The sequence below is a fragment of the Heloderma suspectum genome, chromosome 1 (genome assembly GCF_057233095.1).
Source record: "Heloderma suspectum isolate Gila_16-S chromosome 1, 16-S_ref, whole genome shotgun sequence".
NCBI lineage: Eukaryota > Metazoa > Chordata > Lepidosauria > Squamata > Helodermatidae > Heloderma > Heloderma suspectum.
Window position 1 is genome coordinate 288,940,526 of NC_139458.1, and position 12,181 is coordinate 288,952,706.

At 41.5% G+C, this 12,181-nt stretch overlaps 1 protein-coding gene and 1 long non-coding RNA gene across 2 annotated transcripts in view; one reads left to right on the forward strand and one right to left on the reverse strand.

The window, feature by feature from the left end:
- The window catches only part of LOC146359210 (dystonin-like), a 422,334-nt gene that overhangs the window by 261,387 nt on the left and 148,766 nt on the right, over positions 1 to 12,181 (reverse strand). The gene's annotated exons all lie outside the window — the stretch shown is intronic.
- Positions 605 to 10,752, forward strand: LOC146359213 (uncharacterized). The gene is made up of 3 exons (XR_014786591.1): positions 605 to 911; positions 6,345 to 6,440; positions 10,144 to 10,752. It is a non-coding gene; the product is annotated as an uncharacterized LOC146359213 (long non-coding RNA).

Consider the following 12,181-nt stretch of genomic DNA (forward strand, 5'->3'; position numbering starts at 1 on the left):
TGACTTCAGTACTCACAAGCAGATCACTTCTGTCCACCAGAGTCTTCTGTATAACAGACTCACCCAGTGACATGTTCCTGGGATGTGCTGCTGTCTCTTTAGAATTCTTTGTTTTGATTTGAATGTTTCTCTCATTCTCTTTAATCTTTTCTGGCTCCTTTTCATTTTCAGTTTGTTTCCTTCTTGATTTCCTCCTGAAGTATTTTCTTTCCGGGGACTGTTTTTCAGGACTTAAGGGAGCTTTTGCAGGATCCAAACACTGTTCTTCTTTGTCAGCCCTGACACATCCACAGACATTCCCCATTTGGCTCAGAGTATATCACAGCCACACAGACACGGTCATCTTACTAGGTTCACATCAGCAGAAATCATTTTCAGATAGTGTTAAGACCTCCAGCTTATACCCTAATATGTTTCAGACTGCACTCCCGTTCCTCAGGATGTAGCCATTTTGCTTATGAGAAATGCATACGCAATAAATGTTGTGGCATTGTGCCCAGGCTGGGCCTGTGTCTGATTAGACACTAAGGCTTATTTCTGGCCACCAATCCTCTTAAGCAAACATCACTGCCTCAGCATTAAACAGTAATGCCGATGGCCTTTTGCAGGAATGACATAGCATCTATTAGCAATAGAAAAGCTTCGTGTAGATTTTAACTTTATCTCCCTGCAAACTGAAAAAGAAAGTCAAAAGACCTTTGGAACTCTTAACCAGCACTACAACTCTATACTTAATGCCAGCAAGGCATGAGAAACTTCCTTTCTGAAGATAGATTTAAAAAATCTGTTGATGAATAGTATGCAGGAAAAGATTGGATTCTTTTCCAGAGGGATGATCCATGGAAATTGTACCATGCAAGACTTCAAAGATGAATAGTCTTAATGTCTCACCCTGCCTAAAGCTCCTGCAGGTGAGTAATGTCATGTGTGAGATCCTGAAACTTAGCTGGAGATCTTAAGACTAGCATGTAGAACAAAGAAAATAAAAGATGAAGGGTAAGTGGGTAGAATGCTGTGAATAAAATTCTTGTGAGCTGGAGATTATTTGGTACAAAAGTATAATCGTATAAGCGTCTTTGGTTTCAGCAGGAAAGCTTTTATTTTCTCAGCTCCAATACATCTATATCTTTTACATTTTCTTCATAAATATAAAATCTAATAACTTTCTAGGAAAAGACTAAGCTCAAATGCAAATATGTATTCTCTGTGACAGTGAATTATGACAAGGTTTTGTAATCAAATTGCTTCAGTGGAGGCACTGAATCATTAGATTAGTTTGTTCTACAGAGTAAACAGGAGGTCCCAAAAAGGTTCTCATTTGCAAGGCTCAAAAGGTGCCCAGAAGTTTGTAGCAGTACGCACCTAACTGTATTTGGACCAGACGGTGGGATTACAGTTACAAAAATGGCAGCATTTCATAGCATCACGAAACTGCTCCAGAGCATTCTTTATGACCACACATCCTAGAATAAATGACTAGCAGTAGAAATTATGCTGTGCCAAATAATGTCACAGAAAATACATTCTACTATATGGAATCCCATATAGTAGAATATGGAATCCTGTGTGATAAGTGCAAGTCATGCTGTGATACTGAGGGCCAATTCAGAAGTCCATGCTGTGCTCACATACTGAATAAGGCCTTTTAATTACTCTTCATAAGCATAACTGATTTGGTGCTTCCATCATAAAATCATCCTCATGAGGTTTGAACAGTCGTGCCCCCAAACATAAACCGTATTTATGATTAAAGTTTTTGTCAACCTTCTTTGCCGCATACACATGGGGAAAGGGCCAGAGGTAGCAGAATGGTATTGGCCACAGTTCTCTTGGGACTGGAACATCAATACAGTGCTAGATGAAACAGACCTACAATTCTATAAACAGCAGTGGGATCCTGTGGCTTCTCATACTTGCTGCATGTGTTTGCTCACTCCCTGTGGTGAGCCAGTCCTGCACAGACACCAAGGGATTAAGCTTTTTGCACACCAGCAAAACCCTTCATGTTTGGTCATTTTTGACAGCATGTAATATTGTCTGGATTCACACAATATGCTAAGACACCCTGCAAATAAGCGACGGTGGGTTCGTTGTTCACAGAACAACCATCAGTATGCCAGACAGACGATTGGGCTTGCTGTGGCTTGTTCTCCCCCTCCTTCCCCTTCAGCCCTTCAGCTGACTTCGGCATGTATCTCAAGCACCTTTGCAGCAGGACCTGTCTTGACTCCTTGTCTTGACTCCTTGTCCTGGCCCCCTCCCTGCTCCAATCGCTACCCCTTTTCATTTGCCACCTCTCCCCCCCCCCAGTGCTTTGGGAGTATGCAAATGGGGTCATGTTTTTAATTATTATTATTTTCCCGTACGTTCGCAAGTGCACAAGAGTACACTTTCCCCTGTCCAATATGTATGGTCTCGCCTTGTCAATTTCCTTGTATATTGCAGCTGCCAAAGGGATGGCCTAGGTGGAGTAGGTAACATACAAGGAAATTGACAAGGCAAAGCTGCAGATAAGCTAATTTGTTCACAGTTGCTGGGGGGCAGGCGGGGGGAGTTAATACTAAGGGGGAAGAGAAACCCATTTCCACACTTGAGGCACTGAAAAATGGGGAAAATATGAGAGCAGTAGGTACACCAAAAGGGTGGGAGGATGCTATCTCCCACTTGGCCTTATGGTGTTGTTGTTGTTGTTATTTCCCATTCTTTCGCAAGTGTGCAAGAGCACAGATTCACCTGTCTGATATGTGTAACCTTACCTTGTTAATTTCCTTGTATGTTTCAGCTGTCAAAGGGAGAACCAAAGTGAGACAAGTGGGGATATCTCTCACTTGGCAATGAAACCTTCTTGCTATTAAGTGTTGAACTGACACTTGTCAGTGTCCTCTTCCCATTCAACACTTCCCCCAGTTTCCAACAAGTCCAGAAAGGGGAGATATTGGCTCCCCCTGCCCCCAAAATGCAGTAACTGCTCTGAAAGGGAGCTGCAAAATGGGTGGGGAGCCAATATCTCCCTTTTCTGGACTTGCTGAAGACTCAGGGAAGTATTGAATGGGAGGAGGGCACTGGCAAGTGTCAGTTCAGTTGTTCGTAGTGTTTATTTCATATATAAAAATAAAATAAAAATAGATTTAAAAAACAAGTGTCAGTTCAAACTTAATAGCAAAAGGATTTCATTGCCAAGTGGGAGATATCCCCCCCCCTTTGGTACACCTACTTCTCTCACTTTGGTGTTCCCTTTGATGCTGAAATGTACAAGGAAATTAACAAGGTAAGGCTACACATATCAGACAGGTGAATCTGCGCTCTTGCAGACTTGCGAAAGAATGGAAAACGATAATAACAAAAAATACCGCTCTGTTTGCATACTCCCAAAGCCCTGAAAAAATTGGAGATAGCAATGGCAAGGCCACGAAGAATGGCACGGGGGGTTTTGCCACTCTAACCAAGCGGCTCTCCTGGGAACCCATGATAAAATCACTCTTCCAAGTTCAGACAACAGAACAACCCACCAAGGGTATGAACAACCTTACAACAAGCCATAGGTCCTCAGGGTAGCTTGTTCAAGAAAAATAAGCACCCTGCAGAAAACACAGCAAGTTTGGACAACACGACAACCCACCATGGCTGGCTGCCCATGGTGGGATGTTGTGTGGTGCAAACCCAGTCACTGAATCCAGGATGTCGCAGCACCACATTTAACTGGCTGTCCAGTGCTATCATGAATCTGGTGGATGTGTAAATTGCCCTTAATCTTGAAATCTTAAATGTTTTCAAAAGCATTACTACTATTGAAAATTACTGGCATTAGCTCCAGCATAATAATTTCTATCTATGAAAAGTAAATCAATATAAGGTGATACATGGCCACCAAAATAACCGCACTGGAGCTGTTTCTTTATCAGCTGTGATCTGTGTTCATATATAAAATACACAAATCTGACATTACAAGAACAGATGGCATGGTTGCTGTGCTCTTGTAGTTCCATTCACTGTGAACCCAAGAGAATATGTGGGAGGGGCCAATCACAGTTATCTCCCACACTGACATTGCCCACCACACCTGTATTGTAAGAACTACTCCTATACCCTTATGTATGGGTAGGCATCAAAACCTGATTTTATTTTCCCTCTGAATGGGAACTCATTGCCGCCTTCAGCCTCCACTTGTATATGTCTTATCTTATAATTTTGTGAGCTCTTGGAGCAGATGTACCCAGGCTACCAGCATTCTGTACCACAAAATGTCGTGTCCTAGTTTGATGTACTCTGGGAGAGAGCAGAGGACAGGAAGGCCTGGTGTGCTATGGTCCATGGGGTCACGAAGAGTCGGACACGACTTAACGACTGAACAACAAGAAGTTTGATGTAGGGGGGAAAGGAGAGGATTCAAAGTTCACTATCCCTGGTCTACATCATTTTAACTAGTATATACTGCGGGGAGGGGGAATTGAGGTCCCAGAAGTTCTCTAAGCTAACATTGGCTTGAGGCCTTCCTGTACATGTCTGCTATTCTGTGTAAAAGCATTAACACGAGATGACATCATGATGCAGAAAAGAAAAGCCTGCCAAAAACGCTCAGTCATTCCCTAGTGTACATTACTTCATTTTCCCATCATTTCACAAGGCACACTAAAGACTTCATTCTACGGCAAATACTGTACATAGTACAACTTCACTAAACCAGTGTGGAGGTTGCCCATGTTCTACTGTTATTCTTGAAATTCTGACTATGTAAATCTGCAGCATGCCAGTTAAGCCAACAAAACTGACGAGACTCATGGAGGCATGGGCTTTTAAAAGAATCCTAATACTGCTTCATGATTAAGCTATGCCTGTAAGATGATGATGATGATGATTATGATTAAATTTATTAATCGCCCATCTGGCTGGTCACCCAGCCACTCTCGGCGATGTACAACATACAATAAAACAGTTTAAAACAATAAAATTCTACAGTAAAAACATTTTCTAAAATACCCTAACCCACCCCAAATGCCTGCCTGAACAACCACGTTTTTAATGCACGACGGAAGCTCATTAAAGAGGGGGCATGGCGGCAATGAATATTGTCATCTTCAGACAAGTTAAGGGAGGAGGACAAGGGGAAGAAGACAGTTTGCTGGCCCCACCACAGTGGATCAAAATTGCCCAGAACCCTAAAAAAAAAAAATGCTAAAAGATGGCATCACTTTTTGTTGTTTTCTTTTTAACAAGCATGCTCCTCCTGAGTCTCCAATAATTTAATATTAAGATGTTAGTGTCATCCAAAGAAGAATCTTATCGTTAGAATTATTACCAGTGCATCACTGTTTTTCTCTCTCAACTGCATAGGAAAAGTTTAAAAAAGAATATAATATATATAAATTTAGTAATACTATTTGAGTTTATTCTTGTAAACAAGAAGTAATCAGAAAGGACATGTCTAGGTTGTTAGGGGATGAAAAAGAGGACACGACCATCCAGTGCCCCTAGCATCTTAGCCTAAGAGCTTTGGAGCAAATAGTACAGCAGAAAGGTAGGAGAAGATTTAGGGCACAATCCTATGGCCGCTAGATGGCCATAGGGTTTTTCATTTTCTGGGAACCAACCTCAGAGCCAGCACTCCGAGGTCGGTTCCCAGAAAACCGCCTCCCCGCCCTCTCCACCACTGCCCTAAGGTGCGGTTTGTCCCCAGCTTCGTGCTCGTAAGAGCAGCGTGGAGCAGGAGGAAAGGGGGGCATTCCTGGGAGTGGGGAGGGGACAGTGGAAGTGCAGTTATGACACTTCCTATGCGCCGTCCAGCCTCCCCTCCCACCAAGGCCCCTCAGCTAGACAGCTAAAATTGGCTGTCTAGCTGCAAATGAGGGTGGCTGGAGTGCAGAGAAGAAAACCCCCTCTGTGTTCCACCTCCCCTGCACTGGGTAGCTGGTTGCCTCCGAGTCCGGAGGCAGCTGACTATCCCCATAGGATTGCACCCTTATAGAGACAAGCAGAGTAGGTGGTTTGTGCAGGAATTTGCTTTTGTGGTTTGCAACACAAGTGTCTGTGTGTGCTACAGCAGCTGTAGCAGCAGACAGGATGGGGCTGCCTGTCAAATTTTGCTTTCATTTACTTCTGCTCTTTTAAAATGTAAATGGAATGATACTTCCATGGTAAAGATAATGAGGAGGGGAATTATAAGCAATACTGGCTGAATGTATCAAACCGCCTCTCTTTTAAGAAAGAAGGCTTGTGCTTCTGTATTTTGTAACTAAACTGGCAGGATTTGCTGGCTTTTTTGAGCAAGACAAAGCTGTCATTTCCCAGTTTACAATATGATCTATTATGTATGCATGTACAATATGTTCCATTATTCTTTGTTCCAGATTAATTGAACAAATACCATTTGGTGCCCTCGCTTCCACAGTCATGTTTCAAGAACAAAAAGAATCAAGAAGATCAACAGAAGGAAGATCAACAAGGTCAACTGGAATTGCTGATTGACAATCTATAGGACGGTTTCTGAGCACAGTTTTTCTGGAATAGAATTATAGGCATATTTCACCCTTTATTCCAAGGATGCAGAACCTCTTTCAGCCCCAGAGCTGAATTCCATTTCAGAGAAGCTCTGAGGGCCCAAATTCCAGTGGTGGGCAGGGCAGAAGGCCAAAGGGCCAGGGCCAAAATACTGACAACTCAAAACTCTTAGTAACTAAGCCTCAGAGGAGAGGATTATCAACATTTTAGAATGGGGAAAGAACTGCACAAAAGCTGGGAAACCACCAAATGATTGGTTGTGGAAAATGGGTGGGGCTATCTAGAGGCATGGCCATCTAGGCAACTGGATTGGGATCCCAGAGAAGCTGGATTTGGGCCCCAGGCCTGAGGTTCTACATCCCTGCTTCACTCCAAAAGATAAAAATGTATTTTCTAAATGAGTTCAAAGAACAATGGGCAGATACCCACCTTGCATCTGCTAAACATTGCAAGTGATATAGCCTCTTAGTGCCCCACCCTCCCTTGCCCAGTCAATCAAGGCTCAGGATGGGAACTTGCTTGCTCGACAATGGCGATGCTTCTGGAATTTCACTACACCTGTAGCAAGGGACAAATTATCACTTAGAATCATGCTACGGCCTTTATATTGGCAAAGACAGGGAGTTAATGTTCCACAGAGCCTTCTTGCTCCAAGGAGCATATAGCTGTAGATGTATCCAACATGATGGTTTTGTGTTTTCAAAAACAAACAATTGAACTGCTCTCCTGGCAGACAGTTTGTAAATCACAGAAGATAGGATGGGACAACACCCCAATTCCTGCCCCATTTGCAGGCATTGTTTTTCAGGGAGAATTTTGGTGATGGGGGGCAGGTATCTGTAAAAGGCTCATGGGGTTAGGGAGGTTAGCTGACACCAGTGAGGTCCTTTCTCTCTTTTTAGTTTAAAAATGTTGTTTTTTAAAAAGCTCCATTGCTACAGTCAGCAGCAGAGTTCCTCTCAGGAGATGCCAATTGACAGCAGCAACTTTCTCCTCCCAGAATGCCCCAGATGTAGCATCACTTCAGGGCATTCTGGGAGAAAAAATGGCAGCCAACAGCTGGTGGCAGCTGAGAACATTGAGAATGTTCAGCTCATTCTGCAAAAGTATATTTTCATGCAGAAATTTGTTAAAAGAATCAGTGTTGCTGTTTTTTAAGTGCCAAATTTAAAAAGTTAATAGTGAGAAAGGGATACAATACATATTATCTAAGTCCAATAATGCAGTTCTCAGTAAATGAATGCAAATGAGTAGTAACTAAATATTAAGTCTTTTCCAGACTTAAAAGCATGGGGTGAGATCCAGCCACAGTTAAAACATTTAAGTCCATTTGGTTTGAGTGGGAGAGGAGAATGATGCATATGCTTAAATCTCTCTCCACCTGAAATCAAAAGGACTTAGGCTTCTTTCTTTTTTGTTTTACCTCTGGCTACCATGTTTATGGTAAATTATTTAATTCCTTGGTGTCACAGAACTGCTTCCTCTAAGTTCAGGACTCAGGAGTACCAGATGTCTTGCTGCTGCAACTTTTGACACTGTGTGATTCTCAATGTATGCTATCACACTATCTGAAATCTTATATGTTAAAATAGGATTTTCGAACTGATCATGTCTCAGCCTGCCTGTCGAAATGTGCTCCTTGGTATGCTAAGTTACCCATTCAAACTCCTTACCCAAACTACATAACCAATATTACAAATTCCAAATGGAGAAAAGCCCTTACAGCCTTACGATTTCAGTCTATGAACTCTTCTATAATCGCAGGTCATTATTGTCAGATTCCTTATGAACGAAGAGTCTGTTCATGGGAGGCCAAAGTGTCTGAAGACTTCCTCATTATCTACTTGTTTGCCCAATTTAAAAGGACTTAAGAACAGCCTTGTTCTCTAAACAATCTAGACCTGTTATCGGGCAGATTGGTTGGGTATTTAATTAATTTTTTACTAGGGGACAGGTCCCCTCATGTTTCTAAAAAGGTGGCCTGCTTTGCTTTCAGGGCAGCAATTTTAAGAGGAAAAGTTTGTGATAAGTTGAACTTTCTTGATGATCAATCCTTTATTTCCTAGAATGCTCAGTTTTATTATTATTTTAACTGCCCAACGTATTTTACTCTGTTCTTCGTCTTAGATGTACTCTGTTTTTGTAATGGCTTCTGCTATATTTGATTTGATGTATGCTACTGACAAAGCGTCCACACATTTTGTCTAGCCTTGGTAGCAAGCCAAAACTTGCGCTTGCCAAACACATTGTTCCCCTCTCCCATCGGGAGGTTCTTGTCTCTGATGTCAAGCTGAGCTTTTGTCAGAGCACCTCCAAACCTCAGTGTGATTCCAGGGACAAGTTCCTAACCCTCTCCCCTGCTTTGAGAAGCAAAGGGAGGCTCATTCACATCACACTAGCTTCAAGGCAGTCTGAAAACCTCTGAAGCCAGTGCAACAAAGACAAGCCTCCCTGCACACAGTCTCCAGCTTAGACAGGAATGGAAATTGAGGACTATTGCAAGGCCAGTGTGATGTCAGTGAGAGTTTTCACTCTGCTTCAGAGTCTGGAGGAAGATAGGGCTTTCACCTGATTGAAAAATGGGCTTGCCAGTGGTGAGTTGGTGAGTGCATCTGTGGATGCTTCCTTATTCACAAGCAAACGTCTATGTCTCATATTGTAGTTAACAAACCTGAAAAAGTAAACTCTTTTCTAATGTTAAAAATATGGGGTGAGATCCAGCCAGACTTAAGAGCTTTTATGTCCTACTAGTATCTTCTGTGACATTATGTTGCTCGTGTATGTAGACATGCACAGTTAATTAGCCCACAATTTGCCATTACATGCAAACCAGGTCTTGATCAGGTTGCCAGAACAAAAATAACAGTACAGATAATTTAACAAAAAGCAATTCAATTCTAGCCAGATTAACCTATACTTCCAAAAAACGTCTCCACAGCAGTATCACCACCAACATGAAATGAAAGTTGTCTTATTTCACGTCACACCGTAACTTATAGCACTGTATAACCCCAACAAATTAAGCAGAGGCCCAGAGGGCATTATCTTTTAAAGGAAGTGGAACAAAAGGAATATAAGAAACTGGAGAAGCATCCAGCCCAAGATTGAGGCATGAGAAATAGCACTACACCTAGCAAGAATGGTACAACAAAACAAAGAATTAATCAAATCTAAGTTTGCCCTTTTTGATTTGATGCTTATGCAGGTAAGAACTAGGTAATATCATGTGAGAGAGTCTTGTAATGTCATTCCTTGCAGGAAATCAAAATATAGTTTGGCTTCATAGCTCAAGCATCTCTTTGCTTTGCTGCAACTCCTAAGGCTGCAACACTTCAAAATAATCCAGTCTTAAATTGGCTATGAGATTTATCTGAAAAGTCTGACCATTTGATCCAGAAAACAGGAGTAATCAGACAGAAGTAACTGGGAATTTTTTTTAAGGATGTAAGAATAAGAAAAAATAGCTCTTTAAAAGCTGTTTTTTTTAAAAAAAAAAAATGACAGTCCATGATATATCTAATATGATGGACGACACGGGAAATAGTAGCTTGTCACCTCCTATACCTAAGGATTGAAATAACTCCTCTTTTACATCTCTGAGAAAAGAAGTCACTGACCTTTTGTCTGTCTGTTTTAAATCATGAGCAGATTAAAACTGAATACTTGGAGGCAGAGTTCAACGTCTACAGACAGTCCAAAGGTGTCCTTCAAAGGAAGATGTGGCTGCCCAGTCACATGCTGCTACATGGCCAGAAACAGGTCCCAACAGAGAACAAGCACTCGAGAGCCCCACACCTGTGTGAGATCCCTCCCAGGCCGCAGTGAATGCTGAGAAGCCATACAGTCCTGCTTTAAGGATCAAAGAATTACAGGCACAGCAGTGATCAATATGTCCCTCTCCACTACAGGACCCCTGGGGGATACTTGGAAGTTTTAGTAAGATAAACCATTCACAACTCCGTAAGGTGGCGCAACTTTGGAGATTTCAGGAATCACTGGCTTATACACACATTTGCATAGGCAAATAGATAAACAACCAAGCTGATGCCCTCCAAATGTTTTGGACTACAACTCCCAGCATTCTTGACCATTAGCCATGCTGACTGGGGCCAATGTGAGGTATTCATTCATTCCATTTATATACCGCCCAATTGGCAGATGCCCTCAGGATGGTTTATAATTAAAAAACCCCAAACAACAATAAAATTACAACTAAAACAATAAATACAACAATGCAAATATCAAAATATTAAAAATCGTTGAAGTCCAAAACATCCGCACCTAACTATACACTATGATCAACATCTGAGACCCTCCTCTGAGTGCCTCCTCCAAGGGAGGTTTGGAGTATGGAAACAAGGGAGAAGGCTTTCTTAGTGTTGGCCCCCAATTGTGTAACACTCTCCCCAATGAAGTCTGCTTTGTGCCAGCATTGTCATATTTTTGGTGCGAGGTTAAGCCTTTCCTCTACTCTCAGGCATTTAACAGCATATGATGGGTGTGTTTTTTTTAATGTTAAGGATTTTTTTTTTTAAATCCTGGAAGTTTAATTATTGCTTTTAACTTTCCAACTGTTTTAATTTTTTGGATGTTAAAGGTTTGATATTATGTTTTATTATGTTGTGAAGGACCCAAAGAGCTCTGGCTATTGCACAGTATAGGAATGTAATAAAATGAATGATTGAAATGAATGAAAGGGCATCAGATTGGGGAAGGCTGAGATGAAATATACATACAGGAATACAACCCTTAAAAATATGCCTTGCTACTCAGAAATAATTAAATGAAAATCAGTAGTTCCAGGAAGGAAAAAAAGGAGACAGCCAGTGACAACCCTGCACAATGTAGATGGATCTTGTGGCTAAAAGTAATTTTGACTGCTTCACCCAATGCAGCCCTTTGCAGTATGGCATGAACTCTGTTCTTTGACAGAATGGTCGTGCGGGCAAAATTACACTTAAGTGTTACGGTGTGGCTCTGTCTAAGAAATGTGCCTCCTCGACCCCTGAATATCTGGTTAGGGATTTATGATGGTTGGGGGAGGGAGAATTTGCTAAATATTTTTAGGATTTTGTACAGCCCCATACATCATCAGTAGGTAACTGGTGAAATGATGTATATCCTGATTTACAATGTTTGGTTATGATGATTTGTTCTGCAGATGTAGCTTCTATTTAACTTAGGGCAAATGTGTACATCCATGCTTGCATATATTTATGTATTAAACATTTAGCCCACCTTTTTGTCCAGGAATCCCCAAGATGGCTTACAGCAATAAATAAAACAGTACTAGCAAATTAAAAATTGTAATTAAAATGAACAAGAAAGACAGACTAACTTAAACTGTTTCCAGTTTATATGGAGCTGAACAGCTGTAGAAACAAACACGTTGTGAGGGAGTCAAATGGGTCTCGCTTGGGAGGGCATTCCATAGTTTAGGATTTTAAAACACCCATAATGCAAGAGCAGGTTGAAACACTCCAGAGATGCAGAGAAAGCAGAAATACAATTGATTCTGTTGTAATGAAGCGGGACTTTCAGATTCCAAAGGTCATTTAGGGTGTGTGACATGGATGTATGTATATGTTTCCAGAGAAACATTAAAACCAAAAGCACTGCTGACTTGCACAAACATTGTAATGAGCTCATAGTAACTTTGCTCTTCAGGTATGAGCAACACTAATAG